General features: G+C 36.4%; 1 protein-coding gene and 1 long non-coding RNA gene across 14 annotated transcripts in view; one reads left to right on the top strand and one right to left on the bottom strand.

Annotated features, from left to right (window-relative positions):
* The window catches only part of DLG1 (discs large MAGUK scaffold protein 1), a 255691-nt gene that overhangs the window by 49392 nt on the left and 179892 nt on the right, over window positions 1–26407 (top strand). The gene's annotated exons all lie outside the window — the stretch shown is intronic.
* LOC116586787 lies at window positions 814–20467 on the bottom strand. The gene is made up of 3 exons (XR_004284151.1): window positions 20448–20467; window positions 11553–11557; window positions 814–883 (listed from the first exon to the last, which is right to left on the bottom strand). It is a non-coding gene; the product is annotated as an uncharacterized LOC116586787 (long non-coding RNA).

Below are 26407 nucleotides of genomic sequence, written 5' to 3'. Positions count from 1 at the left end.
TTCACTCTCTTTCATTTATTTAGTTCAAATCTTTATTACTTCCTTTCTTCTACTGGTTTGGGCTTTGATTGTTCTTCCTTTTCTAGTTAAGGTATAAAGTTAGATTATTTATTCAAGATTTTTTTGTTCCTTAAGTTAGGCCTGTATTGCTATGAGCTTTCTGCTTTGAACTGCTTTTGCTGAACCTATTATGTTATCCGGAAAAATAAAACTACCACTTATTTTAACAGCAAAAATGGTTGTTTAGGGATAGTAAGAATTGCAAACGAAGACTTGGAAGCTACAAATAAAATCATGGGCAGGTCTGTAGAACAAGGAAGAGGGATTCTCTTTTATAAATGAAAGGGGAAGTCAGGAGGGCTGTTGTGAACAAAAAAAAAAATTCACTGGAGTAAATTGGGGGTTTGAAGTATAGTGGCTTTTCATTGATTGAATTGTGACAGCCTCTTATTGGCTGGGTGTGTTGCTGGGGCGGGGGAGGGTGAAATATTTTCTTCCTCCTGCTGGTATAGTAAAGTAATACACCTATGCAAGCTCTATCTCTTCCTGTTGGGTATGAGTTGACATTGAATGGGTGGAGATGAGAGCTCCCCATGCTACTTATTAGCCTTCCAACTCCATTCTAAGAAAGGTGGTTCTTTTTTCTTTTTCTTTTTTTTCTTTAGTATTTTCACACATAGATTTTGGTATGTTGTAGTGCCATTTCAATTGTTTCAAGGTTTTTTGTTTTGTTTTGTTTTAAATTTCCCATTTGATTTCTTTGTTGACCCCCTTGGTTATTCAGTAGCTCGTTGTTTAATCGCCACATATTTGTGATTTTCCCAGTTTTCTTCTGGTAATTGATTTCTAGTTTCATAACCATTATGTTCAGAAAAGATACTTGCTATGATTTCAGTATTTTCAAATTTATTGAGACTTGTTCTGTGGTCTAACATGATGTATCCTATAGAATGTTCCAGGTGTACTTGAGAAGAATGTGTATTCTGCTGCTTTGGGATGGAATGTCTATGTGTGTGTATGTGTAGAGGGAGCAGAGAAAGGGGGAAGGGATAAGGAGAAGGAGAGAAAGCCCATCTGGTCTGATGTTTCATTTAGAGCCAATGTTTCCTTATTGATTTTCTGTCTGAAGGATCCAGTTATCAATGTAATTGTGATATTAAATTCCCCTACTATTCTTTTGCTGTCAGTTTCTCCCTTTTAGATCTGTTACTCTTTGCTTTATATATTAGGTGCACCTATATTGTATGCATAATTGTTTGTAAGTCTTATATTTTCTTGTTGGAATGACTCCTTTATCATTATATAATGCCCATCTTGTTTTTTATTACAGTCTTTGTTTTAAAGTATATTTGTTTGATAAAGTATAGCGAATCCCACCTTTCTTTTGGTTTCCAGTTGTATGAAACTCTTTTTCCATCCCTTTACTTTGTCTCTGTGTGTCCTTCCATCTAGAGTAAGTCTCTTGTAGACCACATATTAGTTGGGCTTTGTATTTTTACCCATTCAGCCACGCAGTATCTTTTGACTTGAGGATTTAGTTCATTTATATTTTAGAGTAATTATCAATAGTTATGTACTCAGCACCATTTTGTTCATGTTTTCTGGCTATTTTGTAGTTCCTCGGTTCCTTTCTTCAGCTTTCTTTCCTTGTGATTCTTTAGTGTGGTGCTTAGATTTTTTTCTCATTATTTTTTGTGTATGTACCAGCTTTTTTGCTTATGGTTACCATGTAACTCAAATAGAACAGCCTATGTATATAACGGTCTATTTTAAGTTGCCATCAAATTAGGTTTGAATATATTCTGTGTTTTCATTTTTACTCTACCCCATTTATGTTTTGATGTCACATTTTACATCCTTTTATTTTGTGTACTCTAATTAATTGTTCTGGTTATTTTTACTGGTTTTGTCTTTTAACCTTCATGTTAGTTTTACAAGTGATTAATCCACTACCTTTACTATATATTTACCTTTACCAGTGAGATTTTTACTTTCGTATATTCTCTTGTAGTGCCTTTGCTTTTCAGCTTAAAGAAGGCCTTGTAAATCCAGATTAGTGGTGATGAATTCCTTTTAGCTTTTGCTTGTCTGGAAAACTCTTTTTTTTTTTTTTAATTTTTAATAAACATATAATGTATTATTAGCCCCAGGGGTACAGGTCTGTGAAACGCCAGGTTTACACACTTCACAGCACTCACTATAGCACATACCCTCCCCAATGGCCATAACCCCACCACCCTCTCCCTACACTCCTCCCCCCGGCCACCCTCAGTTTGTTTTGTGAGATGAAGAGTCTCTTTTGGTTTGTTTCCCTCCCGACCCATCTTGTTTCATTTATTCTTTTCCTACCCCCCTAAACCCCCTCCCCCATTGCATTCCCCCTTCCTCATGTCAGGGAGATAATATGATAGTTTTCTTTCTCCAATTGACTTATTTCGCTAAGCATAATACCCTCTAGTTCCATCCACATCGTCGCAAATGGCAAGATTTCATTTCTTTTGACGGCTGTATAGTATTCCATTGTGTGTGTGTGTGTGTGTGTGTGTGTGTGTGTGTGTATACACACCACATCTTCTTTATCCATTCATCTGTTGATGGACATCTAGGTTCCTTCCATAGTTTGGCTACTGTGAACATTGCTGCTATAAACTTTCAGGTGCACATTCCCCTTCGGATCACTACATTCATATCTTTAGGATAAATACCCAGTAGTGCAATTGCTGGGCCGTAAGGTAGCTCTGTTTTCAAATTTTGAGGAACCTCCATGCTGTTTTCCAGAGTGGTTGCACCAGCTTGCATTCCCACCAACAGTGTAGGAGAGTTCCCCTTTCTCCGCATCCTTGCCAGCATCTGTCATTTCCTGACTTGCTCATTTTAGCCATTCTGACTGGTGTGAGGTGGTATCTCATTGTGGTTTTGATTTGTATTTCCCTGATGCCGAGTGATGTGGAGCACTTTTTCATGTGTCATTTGGCCATCTGGATGTCTTCTTTGCAGAAATGTCTGTTCATGTCCTCTGCCCATTTCTTGATTGGATTATTTGTTCTTTGGGTGTTGAGTTTGCTAAGCTCTTTATAGATTTTGGATACTAGCCTTTTATCTGATACGTCATTTGCAAATATCTTCTCCCATTCTGTCCGTTGTCTTTTGGTTTTGTTAACTGTTTCCTTTGCTGTGCAAGTTTTTGATTTTGATGAAGTCCCAATAGTTCATTTTTGCCTTTGCTTCCCTTGCCTTTGGCGTTGTTCCTAGGAAGAAGTTGCTGTGGCTGAGGTGGAAGAGGTTGCTGCTTGTGTTCTCCTCAAGGATTTTGGTGGATTCCTTTCTCACATTGAGGTCCTTCATCCATTTTGAGTCTGTTTTCGTGTGTGGTGTAAGGAAGTGGTCCAATTTCATTTTTCTGCATGTGGCTGTCCAGTTTTCCCAACACCATTTGTTGAAGAGCCTGTTTTTTTTTTCCATTGGACATACTTTCCTCCTTTGTCGAAGATTAGTTGACCATAGAGTTGAGGGTCTGTTTCTGGGCTCTCTTTTCTGTTCCATTGATCTATGTGTCTGTTTTTGTGCCAGTACCATACTGTCTTGATGATGACAGCTTTGTAATAGAGCTTGAAGTCCGGAATTGTGATGCCACCAACTGTGGCTTTCTTTTTCAATATTCCTTTGGCTATTCGAGGTCTTTTCTGGTTCCATATAAATTTTAGGATTATTTGTTCCATTTCTTTGAAAAAAATGGATGGGATTTTGATAGGGATTGCATTAAATATGTAGCTAGCTTTAGGTAGCATAGACATTTTCACAGTATTTGTTCTTCCAATCCATGAGCATGGAAAATTTTTCCATTTCTTTGTGTCTTCTTCAATTTCTTTCATAAGTACTTTATAGTTTTCTGAGTATAGATTCTTTGCCTCTTTGGTTAGGTTTATTCCTAGGTGTCTTAATGGTTTTGGGTGCAATTGTAAATGGGCTTGACTCCTTAATTTCTCTTTCTTCTGTCTTGTTGTTGGTGTAAAGAAATGCAACTGATTTCTGTGCATTGATTTTATATCCTGACACTTTACTGAATTCCTATACAAGTTCTAGCAGATTTGGAGTGGAGTCTTTTGGGTTTTCCACATATAGTATCATATCATCTGCAAAGGGTGATAGTTTGACTTCTTTGCCAGTTTGGATGCCTTTCATTTCTTTCTGTTGTCTGATTGCTGAGGCTGGGACTTCTAGTACTGTGTTGAATAGCAGTGGTGATAATGGACATCCCTGCCGTGTTCCTGACCTTAGAGGAAAAGCTTTCAGTTTTTCTCCATTGAGAATGATATTTGCAGTGGGTTTTTCATAGATGGCTTTGATAATATTGAGGTATGTGCCCTCTATCCCTACACTTTGAAGAGTTTTGATCAGGAAAGGATGCTGTACTTTGTCAAATGCTTTTTCAGCATCTGTTGAGAGTATCATATAGTTCTTGTTTTTTCTTTTATTAACGTATTGTATCACACTGATTGATTTGCAGATGTTGAACCAACCTTGTAGCCCTGGAATAAATCCCACTTAGTCGTGGTGAAGAATCCTTTTAATGTACTGTTGGATCCTATTGGCTAGTATTTTGGTGAGAATTTTTGCATCTGTGTTCATCAAGGATATTGGTCTGTAATTTTCTTTTTTGATGGGATTCTTGTCTGGTTTTGGGATCAAGGTGATGCTGGCCTCTTAAAATGAGTTTGGAAGTTTTTCTTCCATTTCTATTTTTTGGAACAGTTTCAGGAGAATAGGAATTAATTCTCCTTTAAATGTTTGGTAGAATTCCCCTGGGAAGCTGTCTGGCCCTGGGCTTTTGTTTGTTTGGAGATTTTTGATGACTGTTTCAATCTCCTTACTGGTTATGGTTCTGGTCAGGTTTTCTATTTCTTCCTGGTTCAGTTTTGGCAGTTTATATGTCTCTAGGAATGTATCCATTTCTTCCAGATTGTCAAATTTGTTGGCGTAGAGTTGCTCATAGTATGTTCTTATAATTGTTTGTATTTCTTTGGTGTTGGTTGTGATCTCTCCTCCTTCATTCATGATTTTATTTGGGTCCTTTCTCTTTTCTTTTTGATAAGTCTGGCCAGGGGTTTATCAATCTTATTAATTTGTTCAGAGAACCAGCTCCTAGTTTCATTGATTTGTTCTACTGTTCTTTTGGTTTCTATTTCATTGATTTCTGCTCTGATCTTTATGATTTCTCTTCTCCTGCTGGGTTTAGGCTTTCTTTGTTGTTCTTTATCCAGCTCCTTTAGGTATAGGGTTAGGTTGTGTATTTGAGACCTTTCTTGTTTCTTGAGAAAGGCTTGTATTGCCATATATTTTCTCAGAACTGCCTTTGCTGTGTCCCACAGATTTTGAACCATTGTGTTTTCATTATCATTTGTTTCCATGAATTTTTTCAATTCTTCTTTAATTTCCTGGTTGACCCATTCATTCTTTAGAAGGATGCTGTTTAGTTTCCATGTATTTGGGTTCTTTCCAAATTTCGTCTCGTGATTGAGTTCTAGCTTCAGAGCATTGTGGTCTGAAAATATGCAGGGAATGATCCCAGTCTTTTGATACCAGTTGAGACCTGATTTATGACCCAGTGTGTGATCTATTCTGGAGAATATTCCATTGCACTAGAGAAGAATGTGTATTCTGTTGCTTTGGGATGGAGTGTTCTGAATATATCTGTGATGTCCATCTCATCCAGTGTGTCATTTAAGGCCTTTATTTCCTTGTTGATCTTTTGTTTGGATGATCTGTCCATTTCAGGGAGGGGAGTGTTAAAGTCCTCTACTGTTATTATATTATTGTCGATGTGCTTCTTTGATTTTGTTATTAATTGGTTTATATAATTGGCTGCTCCCATGTTAGGGGCATAGATATTTAAAATTATTAGATCTTCTTGTTGGACAGATGCTTTGAGTATGATATAGTGTCCTTCCTCATCTCTTATTATAGTCTTTGGCTTAAAATCTAATTGATCTGATATAAGGATTGCCACTCCTGCTTTCTTCTGATGTCCATTAGCACGGTAAATTGTTTTCCACCCCCTCACTTTAAATCTGGAGGTGTCTTTGGGTCTAAAATGAGTTTCTTGTAGGCAGAATATTGATGGGTTTTGTTTTTTTATCCATTCTCAAACCCTGTGTCTTTTGATTGGGGCATTTAGCCCATTTACATTCAGGGTAACTATTGAGAGAGATGAATTTAGTGCCATTGTATTGCCTGTAAGGTGACTGTTACTGTATATTGTCTCTGTTCCTTTTGATCTGCTACTTTTAGGGCCTCTCTTTGCTTAGAGGACCACTTTTAAATATTTCCTGTAGAGCTGGTTTGGTGTTTGCAAATTCTTTCAGTTTTTGTTTGTCCTGGAAGCTTTTTATCTCTCCTTCTATTTTCAGTGGTAGCCTAGCTGGATATTCTTGGCTGCATGTTTTTTTCGTTTAGTGCTCTGAATATATCATGCCAGTTCTTTCTGGCCTGCCAGGTCTCTGTGGATAAGTCCGCTGCCAATCTAATATTTTTACCATTGTATGTTACAGACTTCTTGTCCCGGGCTGCTTTCAGGATTTTCTCTTTGTCGCTAAGACTTGTAAATTTTACTATTAGATGACAGGGTGTGGACCTATTCTTATTGATTTTGAGGGGGGTTCTCTGCACCTCCTGGATTTTCATGCTTTTAGGGAAATTCTCTACAATAATTCTCTCCAGTATACCTTCTGCTCCCCTCTCACTTTCTTCTTCTTCTGGAATCCCAATTATTCTAATGTTGTTTCGTCTTATGGTATCACCTATCTCGAATTCTCCCCTCCTGATTCAGTAGTTGTTTGTCTCTCTTTCACTCAGCTTCTTTATTGTCTGTCATTTGGTCTTCTGTATCACTAATTCTTTCTTCTGCCTCATTTATCCTAGCAGTAAGAGCCTCCATTTTTTATTGTACCTCATTAATAGTTTTTTTAATTTCAACTTGGTTAGATTTTAGTTCTTTTATTTTTCCAGAAAGGGCTTTTATTTCTCCAGAGAGGGTTTCTCTGATATCTTCCATGCCTTTTTCAAGCCTGGCTAGAACATTGCGAATCATCATTCTGAACTCTAGATCTGACATATTACCAATGACTGTATTGATTAGGTCCCTAGCCTTCAATACTGCCTCTTGTTCTTTTTTTTGTGGTGAGTTTTTTCACCTTGTCATTTTGTCCAGATAAGAATATATGAAGGAGCAAATGAAATGCTAAAAGGGTGGCAAGGATCCCAGGAAAATGTATTTTAACCAAATCAGAAGAGACTCCAAATGGGGGGAGGAGGGGGGTAAAAAGTTCAGAAAAAATTTTTTTTAAAATAAAACAAAGAAAAAAATATATATATATTAGGCTAGTGACTAGAACAGGTTACCCACTTAATTTTGGGAGTATTTTGGTCTTTTAGAAGAAACTACTTCCCAAAATTTTAAAGAATGAAAAACATATATAAGGGTAAACACAATGAAGGGATGGAATATGACTATAAAGATGAAAAAAAAAATTTTTTAAATTTCTTACAAAGGAGTTGATAAGGTAAGTTGGTTGGGAGGATAAAGAAAAAGAAAGTGGAGAGAATTTGCTTGGGCTAGAGACTAGTTCAAGCCTGGTACCAGATTTAGGGTGTATTTTGATCTATTAGAAGAAGTTGTACCCCAAATTTTTAAGAAGAAAAAACCCTATATGTATACAAAAAATAAGTTAGATACAATGAAGGATAAAATATGACTATAATAATGAAGGTTCAAGAAATATTTTTTTTAACGGAAGGTATTAAGATAAACTAGTTAAAAAACGTTAAAAGAGGAAAGGGTAAAAGTTAAAAAAATTAGAAGAAAAAATTTTTTTTTAATAATTAATTTTGCAAGACTAAAGATTCATGGGGAAAAAGCCATGAATTCCATGCTTTGCTTTCTCCTTCTTTGGGATTCCGCTGTTCTCCTTGGAAAGTGAACTTGGTCTTGGCCGGATTTCTTGTTGATCTTCTGGGGCAGGGGCCTGTTGTAGTGATTCTCAAGTGTCTTGGCCCCAGGTAGAATTGCACCGCCCTTACCAGGGGCCAGGCTAAGTAATCTGCTCGGGTTCAGTTTCAGGAGCTTTTGTTCCCTGAACGCTTTCCGTAGAGTTCTGGAGGATGGTAATGAAAATGGCAGCCTCCCAATCTCCAGCCTGGAGGAGCAGAGAGCTCAGGGCCCCACTCTTCAGTGCGCCCTCAGAGAAAAGCGCTCAATCACTCCCATCTCCCTGGCCTCCGGCTGTGCTCAGAGCTCACCCAGCCTGTGACCAAGCATTTCTGTCTCTGGCACACAGCTCCGCCTGGAGTCTCCAAACCCCACAGATCCCTTAGCTCTTCCAGGTCGGGGTCTCCCTGGATCCTGTGGGGACCCCACTCACAGAGCACTGGCCTGTGCCACGGATTACAGTTCAAGGTAACCGCGAGCTGAGAGCTCACTCCTCGGCTCTGTCTCTGTAGCCGGCTTCCCTGCTCTAGTATCTGCAAGCTCTGCGACACCCAGACGTCCGGGATCCTTCCGTGACCCCGCGGGACCTGAGGCCACGCTGTCCCTGCATGGGCTTCACCCCGGCTTAGTCTCTGGAGCCATGTCCCTCAGTGGAGCAGACTTTTAAAAGTCCTGATTTTGCTCTCGGTTGCTCTGCCACTTGCCGAGAGCCGGCCCCTCCCCCCGCGGTCTATCTTCCTGTCGCTTTGGATTCACTTCTCCACTGTTCCTACCTTTCAGAAAGTGGTCGATTTTCTGTTTCTAGAATTGTTGCTCTTCTTCTCTTTGATTTCCTGTTGGATTTGTAGGTGTTCGGAATGTTTTGATAAGCTATCTAGCTGATCTCCTGCTACCTGATGTCCTCTCAGCCTGCTACTTCTCCGCCATCTTGACTCCTCCCCTCTGGAAAACTCTTTATCTGTCTTTCAATTCTCAGTGATAACCTTGCCAGGCAGAGTATTCTTGGTAAGAAGTTTTTTCCTTTTAGCCCTTTGAATATATCATGCCACTCTCTCTTGGCCTACAGAGTTTCTGCCAGTAAATATGCTGATAATCTTCTTGGGATTCCCTTGTATGTAACAAATTGATTCTCTCTTGCTGCTTTGAAGATTCTTGCTTTATCCTTAACTTTTGTCATTTTAATTATAATGTGTCTTGGTGTGAATCTTTTTGGGTTCTTCTATTTTGGAACTCTCTGGACTTCCTTGATCTCCATGTCTTTTTCCTTCTCCAGGTTTGGGAAGGTTTTGGCCATTATTTCTTTTATAAATTTTCTGCCCCTTTCTTCTTCTGGAACTCCTAAAATGTGAGTTACTCTGCTTGATGTCATTGCATGGGTCCTTAAGCTGTCTTCACTTTTTTTTTTCCATTCTTTTTTCTTTTGGCTGCTCTGGTTGAATTCTGCCCTATCTTCCAGATCATTGATCCTTTCTTCTGCTTCATCTCTAGACTGCTTTTGAGCCTCTTTATTATATTTTTCTGTTCATTTATTGTGTTCTTCAACTCTGTGACTTCTGTTTGGTGCTTTTTTATATTTCTGTCTCTGTTGAAGTTCTCACTGTATTAATGCATTTTTATGACCATTAATTTGAACTCTTTATCAAGTAAATTATCTTTATTTCATTAAGTTTTTTTCCTCAGATTTTAGCTCATTTTTTCATTTTGAACATATTCCTCTGTTTCTTTCTTTTGCTTGACTCTGTTTCTAAGTAATAGACAAAACAGCTGTCTCTCTCAGTCTTGAAGGAATGGCCTCATATAGGAGATGAACTTTATTACTGAATCTTATTCAATTTTGCTCTTATTCTTGGTTCTCTCAAATATTTGTGCTTGTCTAATCATGCTGATTTATTCTTGTTAGGCCTAGTTGTTGATGCTCTGCCAGTATCTGTCAGTGTTCCAGAGGAAGGCATCTCGGTCAGCAGCTAGTTTCAGGTCGATTGCAAGCTACACTCTTAGGCAGAAGTTTTTAAAGTATAAAATATGTATCATCCTGTGGCAAATAATAGTAGACCATGCTGGCTTCCAGATCAGTAAGCCTGGAGGTGCCCTTTCCATAATAGTTGGGAAAAAAAATTGGGACTCCAGAAAAGTTATAAGCTCCTTCCCAGGAGGTACCAGTGAGCTGTAGTGAGGTCAAGGGAGACAGCAGGGATAGTTCCCCAGCCGCCATTCCCTGAGAGAATTTTGGTAGTCTCTATATGTGTAGTAAACTTGATACCTGTCTCTTAGGCTAAACCTGTAGGACAAGTAAATAGGCCTTTTTCATAGGGAAACTGATGATGTGCCTCATTCTGGTGTCTGTGCAGTGCCCTGGGGGTGGTAGCCTGCCAAGAACTGCCACCACTATTTTAGACCCATGGGTCCCGGAAGCATAGGCACTCCCCATCCACCAGAGCCAGGTACTCAAGGAGCATCCCCCATGTGGACTACTTGTATCTGCTGCCTTTAGCAGAGCGGAGGGTGATCTTGGGGATGAGGTGCACTGTTGGCTTTTTGGGGCCACTGAGAGTGTGGGGGTAAGGCATATACTCTGGTGCTGGCAAGATACAGTAGTCCTTTCTCATCCACAGTTGCTTTTCATGAGCCAATATTGAGTATTAAAGTCCAAGTTTACATTGAGGTTCACACTTTATGCTATTTTGTGGGTTTTAAAAATGTATAATGATATGTCTACCATTATATTATCACACAGCATAGTTTCATTGCTCAAAAAATCACCAGTGCTCTATCTGTTCATTTCTCCTTCCCCGCTGAGCCTCTGGCAACTACTGATCTTTTTTTCTGCCTTCCTGGTTGTTTTCTTTTCCAGAATGTCCTATGGTTGGAATTACATAGTATATAGCCTTTTCAGTTTGTTTTCTTTCATTTAGTAATATGCATTTAAGGCTTCTCCATGTCTTTTTCTGGCTTGATGATGGCACATTTCTTTTTATTGGTAAATTAAGATTCCATTGTATAGATGTATTACAGTTTATCCATTCAAAGTCATCTTGGTTTCTTTTAAGTTTTGACAATGATGATGAGTAAAGCTGCTACATCCATGTGTAGGTTTTGTGTGGACATAACTTTTTAATTTGTTTGTGCATACACCAATGTGTGTGGTTGCTGGATTGTATGCTGAGGATGTTTAATTTTGTAAGAAACTGCCAAACTGTCTTCCAGAGCAGCTGTACCATTTTGCATTCCCACCAGCAATGAAGGAGAGTTCCTGTTACTCCACATCCTCACCAGCATTTGGTGTTTTGGTTTTTAGTCATTCCAGTTGGTGTGTGCAGTTTCTTGTTGTATTTTACAATTTCCTAATGATGTATGATGTTGAGCAACTTTTAATATGCTGTTTTGCCATCTGTATATATTCCTTGGGAAAGTGTCTATTCAGATCTTCTGCCCATTTTTCATTGTTTTTGTTTGTTTTCATATTACTGAATTTTAAGAATTTCTGTATTTTGGTTATTAGTCCTTTATCAGATAGGTGTTTTGCAGATATTTTCTCCCAGTCTGTGGCTTGTCTTTTCATTATATGAACAGAGTCTCTTGCAAGAACTTAATTTTTTCTTTCATAAATCATGCTTTTGGTGTTATATCTAAAGAGTTATTATCAAACCCAAGGTCACATAGATTTTATGTTTGTTTTTCCTAGTTGAGTTTTAAAGTATTATCCTCTAAAGATACTAAAAATCAAGACTAAAGTTTTTAATATTCATGCAAATATTTACTATTTTTTATGGTTTTTATTGTGTAGATCATCTGGGTTCTTTTTCATCATAAAGAACGTTAACATTTCTTGAAATGAACTTCTTCTGTTGATGAGTTCCCTTAGTTTTGTTTGCCTGGAAAAGTATTTTGCCTTTATTTTTGAATGGTACTTTTTATGAATATAAAATTCTAGGTTGACAGGTTTATTCCCCCCAACATTTTAAACACCTTACTCGTAATGCTTCTGACGAGAAGTCTGCTGTGTTCCTTATCTCTCTTTTCTATAAATAATGTTTCCTTTTCCCTGTGGTTGCTTTAATCTTTGCTTTTGACAGATTTTTAGTAATTTGATTATCATGTGTCTTGATATGTGTATGTAGAGGTATGTGTATTCTGTTTGAGATTTGCTAATAAGCCCTTTGGAGAAGTGCATTTATGGTTTTATAAAGTTTGGAAAATTTTTGACTATTTAAAAAAAAATTTCCCCGCTTTCATCTCATTTCTGTCCTGGAATTTCAATTACATGTTTGTTAGATTTGTTGATATTGTCCTATAGTTCACTGGGGCTATATTTATTTATTTTTGTTTTATTTTTCACTCCGTCCTCCAGTTTAAGTCATCTCTGTTGTTGTGACTTCAAGTTCACTTGTTTTTGGTGTGTAATCTGAGGTTAATTTCATCTAATAGATTTTTCATTTCAGACATTGTGTTTTTCATGACTTTAATTTCCATTTGCTACATTTTTATTGCTTGTGTTTGTGTGATTATGTTGATTTTTAAAAAACCCTTTAACATTTATAATTTATAAAAGCATTTCAAAGTTTTTTTTTGCCAATCCATCTTCTGACATTTCTAGTTATGTTTTAATGAACTGATTTTCTTCCTGTGATGGGTCACAGTTTTATGATGCTTTTGCAATATAGAGTCTTTGCATTTTTCTTGGGTGCCAGACATTGTGAATGTTGTTGGGTGTTGGTGAATATTGTTTTCTATTAAGAGTTCCAGGTGGGTTTTTTGTTTGTTTGTTTGTTTTGGCAGACAGTTAAATCTTTTGCAGATAAGGTTGATTCTTGTAAGAGTTCATTTTAGGGTTTTTAAAAATTGGGTCTCCAGGGGCGCCTGGGTGGCTTAGTGGGTTAAAGCCTCTGCCTTCGGCTCGGATCAGGATCCCGGGGTCCTGGGATTGGGCCCCGCATTGGGCTCTCTGCTCAGCAGGGAGCCTGCTTCCTCCTCTCTCTCTCTCTGCCTGCCTCTCTGCCTACTTGTAATCTCTCTGTCTGTCAAATAAATAAATAAAATCTTTTAAAAAAATAAATAAAAATAAAAATTGGGTCTCCAGTAGCCTTTTTTTGGTGTTCTGTTTTACAAATTCCAGCTGCTTCACACTCCCTGAGATCTGGTCTTAATCTCTTTAATTCAGGAGATGGCTGTGTTTGTTTGGGTTTCCTCATTGTGTATCAGGTTCCCAGATCTGCCTCATGACAGAAGATGAGAAAAATAGTAGCACTCAACCCCCCCCCCCCCATCTCAGGTATCACAGTCATTCACTCTGCTTACTGTCCCAGTGTCTGGAAACGGTCATTGTGTGTATGTTTTCCTTGTTTTCTAGTTGTTTCTAGGCAGGAGGACAAGTTCTCTATTGGTTACTCCTTTATAACCTGACACAGTTCTTCTTTTCTTTCTTTTTCCTAAGATTTTATTTATTTGAGAGAGAAAGGGGGAGAGAGCACATGCAGGGGGAGGGGCAAGGAGAGGGAGAACCAGACTTCTCGCTGAGCAGGGAGCCTGACTCAGGTCTAGGTCCTGAGATTATGACCTGAGCCTGAGATTATGACCTTATTGATTATAATTAAACATCTATTATTGTTTCCGAAGTATGAACTTTAGCCAGTAAAGACTATACTCCTAAATTGCAATTTTTTACTAAATTCAACTTTTTATTTTTCAGCATATTTTGTCCTTGCTTCATCTGTTCTCTCCATCCTGAGAAGAGTGTTCTTTGTAGAAATTTTTTACTCATTTTAGTTTGAGAAGTGTTTTTTTTTCTTTTCTTAATTGGATAATCTAGGTTTGTAAGCTCGTCTGTTACAATCACAGGGGGAGCTTGTTAAAAATAAAAATTGCTAGGTTTGAATTAGATTGAATACCTGGGAATTTTAATCAGATAGCTCACCATTTGGGAAGCACTATTCAAAACCTGATCTCTGGTATTCTAGGATTCCTTAAAAACCTGTGTGTTGATGGGTTCAGGAGCACATACCAAGACCCCCAACCAGAACCTCTCTTGATTTTATCTGTTTTGTTTTTTGGGACATCTGCCTCAGATGTGGTTTCAAAGAAGTTTCATCCTAAAAAGCAAGTGTGCTTACCACAGAGCTTATGGGAGCTCTGCTTATGTGATAGGCTTATCTCTGTAGAGAAGCCTCTGCAAACTGTTTAAGGTAGGAGTTATGACTTATTAAGCTTATATAAATTTTTTTAAAAGGTTATGCAAATATGCTGTTTCTCAAATAATGTGCTCTAGGTTATAATTTTCACTTTATGGTTTTTCTGAGTATACTCAACAAATTTTTAATAAGTTCTTAAATCTAATTTCTAAAACTCTTTGAATAGAAATTGAAAAATGGCATTTGCTACCTTGACATGTAGTTCCTTCAATCCCTAGATATAGAATGTATTTATTTGAATCTTTAGTTTACCTATTTACATTATTAAGTGCTTTTATAACTTTCATTGTATGACTCTTATTGTTTTACTGTATTTTTTCCAACTTACTTTGTGCTTTTTCATGGTAATGGGAATGGAATTTATATTCTTAATTTCATTGTTCATTGTTTCTGTATAGAAACATTACAGTTCATTTTTGTATGTTGCTCTTGAATTCTGTATCCTTATTGAACTTGTTTATTAGTTCTAGGAGGGTGTTTTTTGTTTTGGGTCTTTTGGTTTTTGGGGGTTTTTTTGGTGGGTTCCTTAGGATTTTCTATGCATAGGATCATGTCATTTGCAAATAAAAGCAGTTTTACTTCTTCCTTTCCAATCTGGATGTCTTTTCTTTTTCCTGTCTGATTGCACTGGCTAGAACTCCAATACAGTTTTGAATAGGAGTGGCTAATTTGGACATTCTTTACTTGTTTTTTATCTTGAATATAGTGTTAGATACAGGGTTTTTTTTAGTGTTATATAGTGTTAGATACAGGTTTGTTTTATCATGCTGAGGAATTTTATTTTCCAAGTTTGTTGAGAATTTTTATCATGAATGAATGTTGGATTTTTGTCACATGCTTTTTCTAAGGATTTTATTTATTTATTTGAGAGAGAGAGTGTGCTCCAGCAAGCCCAAGCACCAGCAAGCATGAGTGGGGAGACTGGTAAAGGGGGAGGGAGAGGGACAGGTAGATGCTGCATTGAGCAAGGCAGGGGGTGGGGGGATATCTTGTGTGGGCCTCTGTCCCACAATTTGGGATCATGACTCTAGCCAAAATCAGGAGACAGACATTCAACTGACTGACCCACCCAGATGCCTATTCATACTTTGTTTTTTAATATAAGGGTGGTGATTTTTAGGATCAGCTGTGCATTGTATATTATATAGTTTTAAATGAAAACCATGGAAGTGATTTGCTGTCATTCATTTAACAACTACTCATGAAGTGCCTGCAATATGTGTTTCTAATTAGTGTACTAGATTCTGATGAACACTAAAGATTTAGATTTACCAGGTTAGTTTTAGGCTTATGAAAATGAAGTTTTGTTGTAATTTTTGACACTAATTTAAAAAATAATAAAACAGTTTAAAAATATCTAAGTAAAACCTTGAGGAAGAAAGAACCCAGTTCCACCTTTTTCTAAAATAGTTGTTTTCTAAAATGTTGTTGTTAGCATGGACAATATCATTAGCAAAGCTCTTACACATATTTTTCTTGTGTTCAGATGGTGCTAGATTATGCACAAAGCAAATTGTTTGCAGTAGATTCGTGGTGTTCCTGTAATTCCACTCTCTTACTCTCTTTTTGGCCGTGTATACTGAGGTTTCATGGTACAGTTTGCAGCTTATAGATTTTCCCCATTACTTGAAATTGTATTTAATTCCTGTTTAATTTGTTCGTTTCTGGTAATTGTCTGTCTTCAGCTGTGAAAGCAGTTGAAATTCTGTGATTAGTTGAAATTAAATTCGTGCAGTTTGCTCAAGACCAAATAATGTATTTGTTTTGACATCAGTTTTAATTTTCATTATTCAACATTCTGACAGAGTAGAAATTTAGTATTTTTAATTACAGCAGAATGTATTTAGTCAGTTTTACAGTACCTTCACTAAATCAGCATTTTAAGTCTACTTAGAGATGTCCAGTCTTGGGCTACTCTTTGGCAGAAAAAAATTCATAGTAAATTCATGGATATATGATGTTATTGCTATATTCTACTGTTTAAAAAAGAAAGCAAATAAGCAAAACCCCGGCATTAATTCTTCCTTTATTTGATGTAAGAAAAATTGTGTTCCTCTAACTCCATCAACCATTTGAATCCCACATGGCCCACTTATAGTATTGTGATCTAACTGTATTTACTGTAAGAATTATTAGGAGCTTCTCTTCAGAATAGCTTTTATTGTTGAAATTATCAATGAATGTTCATTGATTGTTAATGTATGGAAATTTAGATGTTACCTTAACTAGTTATAATCTATATTTATGTACATATATTTAAATACATGTTTTATTTACATTGCATTAAGATGATAAAACAATATATAGAAAACAGATGGAAGAGTCCTGGCAAATAGTGCCCTATCTTAGCAGATATTACTATTGTTTTATTGTTGTTTTTTGGCAAGCAAGAAAATTAAATTCAGATCCTCTTTAAGATTTAAAATTCTGTATTTTAGGGGCACCTGGGTGGCTCAGTGGGTTAAAGCCTCTGCCTTTGGCTCAGGTCATGACCCTGGGGTCCTGGGATCGAGCCCCGCATTGGGCTCTCTGCTCAGTGGGGAACCTGCTTCCCTGTCTTTCTCTGCCTACCTCTCTGCCTACTTGTGATCTCTGTCTGTCAAATAAATAAATAAAATCTTTAAAAAGTTTGTATTTTAGATGTGGCATCTCTTTGTAAAAATTAAAATTGTCCAGGTTGCCTGAGTGGCTCAGTTGATAAAGCGACTGCCTTTTGCTCAGGTCATGATCCTGGAGTCCTAGGATTGATCAGGCTCCCTGCTGGGCAGGGAGTCTGCTTCTCCCTCTGACTTTCCTCCTCTTGTGTGCTTTCTCTCTATTTCTCTCCCATTCTCTCCCTCTCAAATAAATAAACAAATCTTTAAAAAAGAATAAGAATAAAAATTGTTCATTTCAAAAGAGAGGCTAGTACTGCCCTTAGTGATAGATTGATCTTCGTGTGTTCTGAGTGGGATAGGGGACTGCAACATGTCAAAGCCATTTAGGGATCTGAAAAGAAGCATATCCTTTATCATTTAAGGGTCACTAGTCTACAAATTTAACTGCTTGTGGCCTAATAAGAAAAATTTGTAGCCCGACCGAGATGTACAATATTAACTTAATAATGTGGCATTTTTTAGCAACTGGAATTTATATATAATGAAATTTTTCATGACTACATAATCTCATTTGCCACAATGTTGAACTCTGATCTTTTATTAATGTGATAGGTAAGAGTTTGATTGTGTTCTTGTGTTCTAACACCTCACCCCTTTTTATAAGATTTTAAATGAAAACGAAATCTTAAACATGGAATTGTAATATGTATGAGTAGCATTTTATTACCATATAAATTCAGATTTACATTTGCTTCTTACAAATGTAAACAGCAAGGCAGTTTTAAATAATGCAGACATTTCAATATTATTAGATTCAGCATCTATTATTTTTCTCATTTTGTTACATAATATTGAGAAAACCTCAACTTAACCAGATAAGTAACTGACATCAGTATTTTAAAGCTTGCCTTATAGTCCTAAATTGTTATTCTGGCAGCTAGAAAGTGTTACAAGGATTTTGAATTTTAAAGTTGACTCACTAAATATCTAACCATTACTTGCATTTAGTAATTGTTGAAAATGGGCTTTGAAGTCAGACGTGATTTTCTTTTCTGCTAGCTATGACAACTTGGATAAAGTATTTTACCTCTCTAGCCTTGGATTGGACATTATGTTAGTTTTTACTTCAAGAGGTATTTGAGTTAAATAAAGTACATGTGTTAAAGTCTGATTTTCAAAAATGGAAAATCATTTCTTTTAGGCAAATGAAAAATAAACATGTCACATTGCATTTCACTCATTTATTAATGAGGCAGCCAGTAAGATGTTAAACCAGTCCAGAGTACATTTGTGAGTCTAGGTATTTATAGGCAATGTTTACATGAAACTACTGAATTAGATTAAGAAACTGGCTAATGTCCAACAAGACCATGGACTTAATCTTTGTGGTTATATTTTCTGCTGGGCACAAATTATTTACTTCTCTACTGGATAAAAATCTATAAGTTAAACATGTAACTTCACTAAATTTTGCATTTTTAATCAATAGCAGATAGTAAGTTGAAGTTCATTCCCCTAAATCAGGATTGCTTAATCAGCACTATTCACACTTTTTACTATGTAATTTTTTGCTGGGGGTGCTGTCCTATGCATTGTAGAGCTTTTAGTGGCCTGGCTGCCCACTAGATGCCAGTAGACTCTCTTTTCCTCTGTTGTGGCAACAAAAAATTTCTCCAGACATTGTCAGGTGTTCCCTGGAGGGCAAAATTGTCCCTGATTGAGAATCATTGCCCTAGATAATCATAGATGGCCTTTGCTCCCATGTAACATCGAAAGAATATGCATTTGTATCTTTCTTTGATAATTTTTCTTATACATGTAAAGCACTTTGCACAATTATTGACAAGTAATAATTACTAAATAGTAACTGCTATTAATAACAAAGATGGCACTGTTATTTGTATTATTACAAATAGCATTTTCTTTGGACAGTTAGCTGTTGGGTTTTCTCAGAGTTTTTGAAACTCTGGTCAAAATTACATTTTGCATGCTAAGACCCAAATTCACATTTCTCGCAATTCTGTCTCAGTTTTAAGTATGGAAAATTTGACTCAGAACATTTAGATTGACCTCATTCAGTTTATTTGAAAATCAGACAAGAACCACTCATAAATTCCTAATAATCATTTAGTTGTAACACAGTATTATTATAGCTGAATGCACATTACATGTTCACATTAGTTGTACAGCAAACTCTTTAAGCTAGACCATGTTAAGAGCATAGATAGATTTGTTTGAACTTTGCCTGGCATTTTATTTAGTGAGACATGCTAAAATAATGTACTTTTTATATAATTTTAGGAGAACATATGCGCACAAGACTGAATTTTTATGAAGGCTCAGTGCAGAGCTAAAAATACATGTTCAGTGAGGCAATTCCTACATGTGTACAAATATTGGAGAAGTTGTATTTTGAGATCTACCAAGTTAAATTGCTAGTATAAGGAGAAAAGTTGTTATAAATACCAATATTAAAACTTGTTAAGGGTACCTTGGTGGCTCAGTCAGTTAAGCCTCCAACTCTTGGTTTCGGCTCAGGTGATTATCTTGCTGTGTTGGGATAAAGTTTTGGTTTTGGCTTATGTGGTTATCTTGCATTTGTAGACTCAAGCTCTGTGCTGTATGCAGAGGCTGCTTCAGATTCTCTCTCCCTCTCCCTTACTCTCAGTCGTGCATGCATGCACATGCTCTCTTGCTTTCTAAGATGGAAAAATAAAATCTTAAAACAGAACAAAACAAAAACCTTGTTACACATTTGTGCTTGTGTGTTTTATTAAAAAGTGAAAATGAAAGTTTTAAAATGGAAGAACCATTGATGGAGCCCCGGAAGCACTGCAGTGAAATATCCTGAGAATTGCAACTTGATAACTGTAGTTCTGATTTAGTAAATGTATCTTTAAACATAGACAGTTCACCCTTGAACATGGGGGTGGGTGGTTAGGGGCACCAGGCTCCTACATAGTCAAAAATTTGCATGTAACTTTTGATTTCCCAAAGACTTACCTACTGATAGCCTGTTTTGACTGGAAACCTTATCAATAATGTAAATAGCTGATTAAAACATATTTTGTATGTTAAATGGATTATAAAATGTATTCTTTCAATAAAGTAAGTTAAAGAAGGGGCGCCTGGGTGGCTCAGTGGGTTAAGCCACTGCCTTCAGCTCAGGTCATGATCTCAGGGTCCTGGGATCGAGTCCCGCATCGGGCTCTGCTCAGCGGGGAGCCTGCTTCCCTCTCTCTCTCTGCCTGCCTCTCCGTCTACTTGTGATTTCTGTCAAATAAATAAAAAAATCTAAAAAAAAAAAAAAGTAAAAGAAAAAGTGTTACTGAGAAAATATATTTACAGTACCATATCATAAAAAAATCCTTGTGTAAGTGGACTTGGACACTTTAAGCTGGTGGTGTTCAGGGGTCAGCTGTAGTCTTCTAAAGAGCACAGTTTACTTTTTATTGCCCTAATTATATTTGGCACTTGGTCTTTCATGTAAGTTTCACAAAATTCATGTGATTTGCAACTGTTTACCTATAGGAGTCATTAGACTGAAGAGTCAGCTATTTTCTGAATTGTTTTAGAAGTTTAACCTAGTTTAATCTTTTTCATGTCCTTATAAAATCACTTAAGTAGAATGGAGCAGAATAGAGGATCCTTTAGGAAATTAGAATTAAAAATATCTGGGACGCCTGGGTGGCTCAGTGGGTTGGGCCGCTGCCTTCGGCTCAGGTCATGATCTCAGGGTCCTGGGATCGAGTCCCGCATCGGGCTCTCTGCTCAGCAGGGAGCCTGCTTCCCTCTCTCTCTCTGCCTGCCTCTCCGTCTACTTGTGATTTCTCTCTGTCAAATAAATAAATAAAATCTTTAAAAAAAAAATTAAAAATATCTGTGTCAGGTTTGGGATTAGAGTAGTGATTGGGGGATCAGGGAGTTCATCTTGTATTTTGGCCCATGGTCACTGAGATACAGCAAAGTTTACCTTTCTATAAAAAGCTTATTAAGTTAGAAAATAAGGTCTTTGGGGACAAATAGATGAATTGATAACTTTAGTTTTATAAAATGCATGAGTTCATTAGCAGTTCATTAGCAGCTACCCTGGTCATTTCCTAACTGTAACATAAATATATTGCTTAGAAGGCCCCAAATAAAATGGAAAAAGGAAAATAATTATTACATAGTTGAAGTATTAATATTCCTTTCACTGTTGCCCAGCTTTTTGCAGTCATTGGTTAGTATAACTTCTAAGTTTAAATATTACCCGTTGTAATTATTACAACAGAGCTATGGCATAAAATGTAACATTTTATGTGTAAGATTTTAAATATGAAATACTCTAAAAATGACATTTGCATGGTATTTTGTTGCTTTGGATGTAAATTGGTAATTGTACTTGTCTGCTAATGGGTTACTTTAAAAAGCTAAAGTACAGAAAATAGTCTTTGGAAGATCAAATTAATCTGTGATATATAAGTGAATTAAATTGCTTGATCTTTTGCCTTTATATTTTTAAAAAGATTTTATTTATTTGACACACACACCCAGAGTGCTCACAGGCAGAGAGAAGGGGCAGAGGCAGAGGGAAGAAGCAGGCTCTCCACTAAGCGGAGAGCTCTGATGTGGGGCTTGATCCTAGGACCCGGGGATCATATCCTGAGCCAAAGGCAGGGACTTAACCAGCTGAGCCACCCAGAGCCCGCAATCTTTTGCCTTTAAACTGTATACAAGGTATGGATATACAGCAAAATTGGTTCCGTCACATTTCCCCAAATACTGTTATTTTGATATATTAAGTATTTTTACCTCACTCAACTTTCATCTTGAATTCTATTATTATTCTGTTTAATTTTGCCAGATAATTGATTTTTTTGCTTGTTGCTTGAATGGTTTAGGGAGAGGAATCAAACTACAAAATGTAAGTGATTAGGCACTCTTCTTACCATTAAACTATATTTTAAATTAGCCTACAGTGTTCAGTGTTGTTGTGAGAAAGTATCATGTACAATAAGCTCTGGGCTCATCTCTTAATGAACTATGTAATGAGTCCCTTCTTGCAACAGCTTGCCCTTCCTCCAAAACAGCCTGCATATATTTCAGCATAGCGGTTCTGCTCTTGTTGTGTTTTATTCTCATGGAGGAGATGGCAATATTTACACTGCAGCAGGTGGTACTCCCATGATGAATCTGATCCTGGATTAAATTTTAAGGATATTAGCAAGACTTTGGGCCCTTACAGAGTGATGCTGAATGAGTATTTCACTTTGGGGGATTTGATTATAATTTTATTGAAACAACATTATTATATAAGAAAAAGAAGCAGCATCTTAATTCCATTCATAATATGCCTACTGGATCTTTGCTGGGAGGGGTGTCGTGGGAAGAGCTGAAGAATGCAACATTTAATATAAATCTTTTTAAAAGAGTGCTTTGGATCTAGATTAATTGTTCAAGACAGAAAGTAACACTTACCAAGGCATTTTTTTCTGGAATTGGTGTTGAAGTGCTCATGGTCTGAAAAAAATGTCTCCTGGCATCAAAAACTTGGATTGTTTTTCTCCGATGTTACGCTACTGTAAAGTAGCATGTACTAGCACAGTGTCCTTAATTTTGAATAATACTTCTAAAAAAGCTTATTTTTAAAATCCAGCAGTATTTTGGCAAAGAAATAATTATGATTTAGGTTAGGTGACTTGATTGACTTTATTTCATGGCATATAAATTCCTTGTCTTTTGTGTCTGACACAGATAAAGAATTGGTTTATGTACAGTGAAAGTGTAATGGAAAAAGATCTGATTTTTATGAAGGCTGCATGTTAAATGTCATCATTCACCATTAATGAAGATTAATTATTGACTTGATTTTAATGTTTTGCTACTGTGGGGATTAAGCATACAGAAAACAACATTGATAGGGCTGGAAATTCCTTCTGATACCATTTTGATGGAAAAAAATATTGGTGGGAGGTTTTATGTTTAAACTAATGCTGTTGGTTTTGTGACTTAGTACTAAATCAGAATTGGTGTTTAGGTTGTGTAGAGGGAGGAAAAACTTGTAAACAAAACAATAAGAGAAACATGACCTAACCATCCCCCATAAGTGCAAGACTGCTATTAATTTAATGATGTGATCTAAGTAAAGAAAATAAATGCAGAGTTGGCCTTAAAGATAAATGGTTTCTTTAAAATATTAAATGTCATAAAGAAGTGATGTATTTTATTACCCGATTTCTGCAATTAAAAACAACATGGTTTAAAACCAATTTCAAACCAGGCAGAGCTTCCTAATAAATACAGTATTTGGAGAATAATTACTTATTCTAAAGTATTGTTTTCTTAGTCTTTCTAGGACTGAAACTTTGAAATTAATAATGTGAAGAGGTCTCCAAATTGCTAGTTGACTCAATAAGTTATACTGAAACTGTTTTTTACCCCTTTATTAAAGAATACATTGCTTTTCTGGTAACTGAAATTCCTCCTCTCCCACCCCACCCCGCTTTGAACTCTGTAGTGTCAGAGAATCCTATTTTCCTAGCGATACTTTAGAAATTTTCTGAAATATTTTCTGAAGTATAGCATGGAAATGGTTGCACAAGAAAAATATACTGCTTATAGAAACAGATTTTTTACTAGTTTGTTTCTTTTACATTTGTATTGGTCATTTAACTGTCAGCCAATGTGAAATTCATATGTACAGTTTAAATAGCTTAAGCTACATTTTTGTTTCCCCCTGAATGTTAAGCCTGCTATATCATGTGATACATACAATAGGATGCCTAGGAAAAGGATTTAAAATTCTCAAAACAATATTTTTAATAAGTTAACCACACTAAAAATTTCCCTCCTTTTATATTTAGGCAAATTAAACATCCTAATAAAGTATTATAAGATGTCTTAAGAATGCTGTCCTTATCATAGAACCATTTTAAGAAAATGTAATACCATGTTTGTATGTAATTAGTAAAATAATTCCTATATACTTCAAAATTCTACCACTCCCACCCCTTCAACCTCTTTAGAGCTGGTACTACTTGAGGTTCTTGGTTGCCCCCTGGTGGGAAAATTGAGAAAATATTTTGTTGAAAGCTGTGGTCCTACTTGGCAGACGAAGGTAGTTAGAAGAGTACTTAATCTTCTTAGGAAATCATCAGATAATATAATTTGGGTAGTAAAAAGGATATTTTTCCTTTGCTTCAACTTTTGTGGATAGCATTTTAAAAAACCCTTTTCCAGAATGTTTCAATTTTATAGCAGGTAGCCTTGATAAAAGACCAAATGCAGAAATACAGTTTCTAAGACTACAGGTGCCCTAGTTGTAGTTTTTTGCTAATGTATTTTTGTGTATTCAGAATCCATCATCTAAAACTTTATATTTAAATGCAACCAAATTTATGTTAAAGATTTTAATACATAGTCAAAGCAGAACAATTTGTGGGGGCAGGGGCAATTATTAACAAAAAGGAAAAATCATCCTACATCTTGTTTTTAATACATATTGGAAATAGCTTGAACTTACAAGGGTAAGCAAATCTTTCTTCCTAATGCATAAACATAATACCAGTACTGTATATACACAAGAGGTTTATTTTCTAATACCACCGGTACTTTTGATATCAGTTATTAATTTTTTGTTTCTTCAGTTTTTGGTATACAGCAAGTAATCTATCTGTGTAAAGTCCAGTCACATTGTAAAATAAACTTTGTGTTTTCATAGATGGCTGTTAGCTTTTGTAAAAGTAGTAAAAGCACCACCTTGTTTGTTGAAAATGAAATATCTTTTCCTTTAACTATACTATGCCTTATTAGACATCCATCCAAGACAGTTAACTTTAGTAGGTTGTCATGAGCAAGCATCTGTTTACTATATACAGTTAACCCTTGAACAACATGAGGCTTAGGGGCACCGACCCCCCACACAGTCAAAAATCTTCATATTAACTCTTGACTCCCTCAGAACTTAACTATTAATAACCTACTGTTGACCAGCAGCCTTACAGATAACATAAATAGTCAATTGACACATGGTTGTGTATTACATATATACTGTATTCTTACAGTGAAGTAAGCTAGAGAAAAAATGTTCAGGAAATCATAATGAAGAGAAAATACACTTTTAATATTGTCCTATATTTATTAAAGAAAACTCATGTAAGTGGACCTACATAGCTCAAATTTGTATTGTTCAAGGGTCAACTGTAATCTTAAAACCTGTGTGTCTTTGTGTGTGTTTGTGTGTAGAAGTAGATACATAAGCAGAGCAGTATCACCAAAGAGTGAATTAATTTCTAGTGTCAATCTTCAGAAAGAGGCTTGCTTATCTCTCAGCTCTACTTGTCTTGTCAGAGACAAGACCCTTGGGAATGTAGGAAGAATGCCGAGGTTCCTCACATTCCTAATCTAGAGATTATAGAGCTGTCTAGGAAGCAGTTCCTTGGGGGTAGATACTAACACAAATGAGTGTATTTGAAGTGCTTCTAGGGCATGTCAACTCTATAGGTTAGAATTAGCTATTTCCAAAATAGTAGGTGCAGTAAGGCCAGAGCCTGAGATTCCAAGTAGGAGGAAATTAGCTGTGTTAGGATCAGAAACCTGTATTTTGTAAGGGAAGTTTTATTTAATCCTTCTGTATTATAAGAGTATAAGCTCTTGCTTTTACTAACTGTTCCTAAGGGAAGCCATCTTAAAGCTCTTCATAATAGAGCATTAAAGTGTATTTGGTGGCAGCAGTTAGAGAGAGAATCCCAGAGAGGAGATAACACACCCAGGAAAAAGGAATATTTTCGTGACTATCTTCTCACAGGGAGATAATCTTAAACCTTGTTGATTCTGTTTTGTTAGAAGAGGTACAGTTCCCATGCAACTGATTCTTGGCCTGAGATACAAATAACTTTTAGGAACAAAGATGGTATATCAGTGGATACCAGAAAGTCATCGTATGACATCAGTTTTTCTTGAACTTATTTTTAAATAAGAAAAAATGATTTTAAAATCTTATTTTTCTATAGAAACTTGAGGTACATCATTTGAGTAGGTTAATGTGTGATTTGTGTTAAGTGTAATTGTGTATGTGGGATTAATGTAAAGGATAGGGTTATCAAATATTGCATGTAGGTATGACGCCTTACAATGTCTCCTCATATTGTTAAAGTAATGATTTGGTTTTTGCTACCAGAAGACATTTGGTGGAAAAGTTTGAGAAGCACTGTTTTACAGTTATATAATTGCTCTACCCTTCTCACTCCTCCCTTGGGGCAAAAAGTCTTACAGCATAGATTTGAACAGTACAGCCCATTTACTTCACTTAGTCCACTCATGCTGAAGATTGTGTTTGCAAATAATTAAACTAAATTAACAATGGCTTTGAACAAGTGGGTCTTTATTTTTTCCTAATTATAATCAGTTTGGAAGGATGCAGCTGCTACAGCTGCTGACATCTCTGCCTTTCTGTTGGCCTTGGCCTCATTGGAGCTCTAGCCCCCAGAACAGGAAGAAGAGGTAGAGAAGGGAGTGGGGTGTGGTTTATAAAACTAGAAAGCATCTGCTTCTGTTTCATTTATTAGAAGTGTGTCACAAGCACTCTCGTGGTGGTATGGAAGAACAGGAAACGTGGTATTTGGCTTTTTTAGCTTCTATAATAGAGAAAAGCAAGGAAA

The sequence above is a fragment of the Mustela erminea genome, chromosome 1 (genome assembly GCF_009829155.1).
Source record: "Mustela erminea isolate mMusErm1 chromosome 1, mMusErm1.Pri, whole genome shotgun sequence".
NCBI classification, from domain to species: Eukaryota; Metazoa; Chordata; class Mammalia; order Carnivora; family Mustelidae; genus Mustela; species Mustela erminea.
Note: the sequence above shows the minus strand (reverse complement) of the source record. Positions and strands in the feature narration are given on the sequence as shown.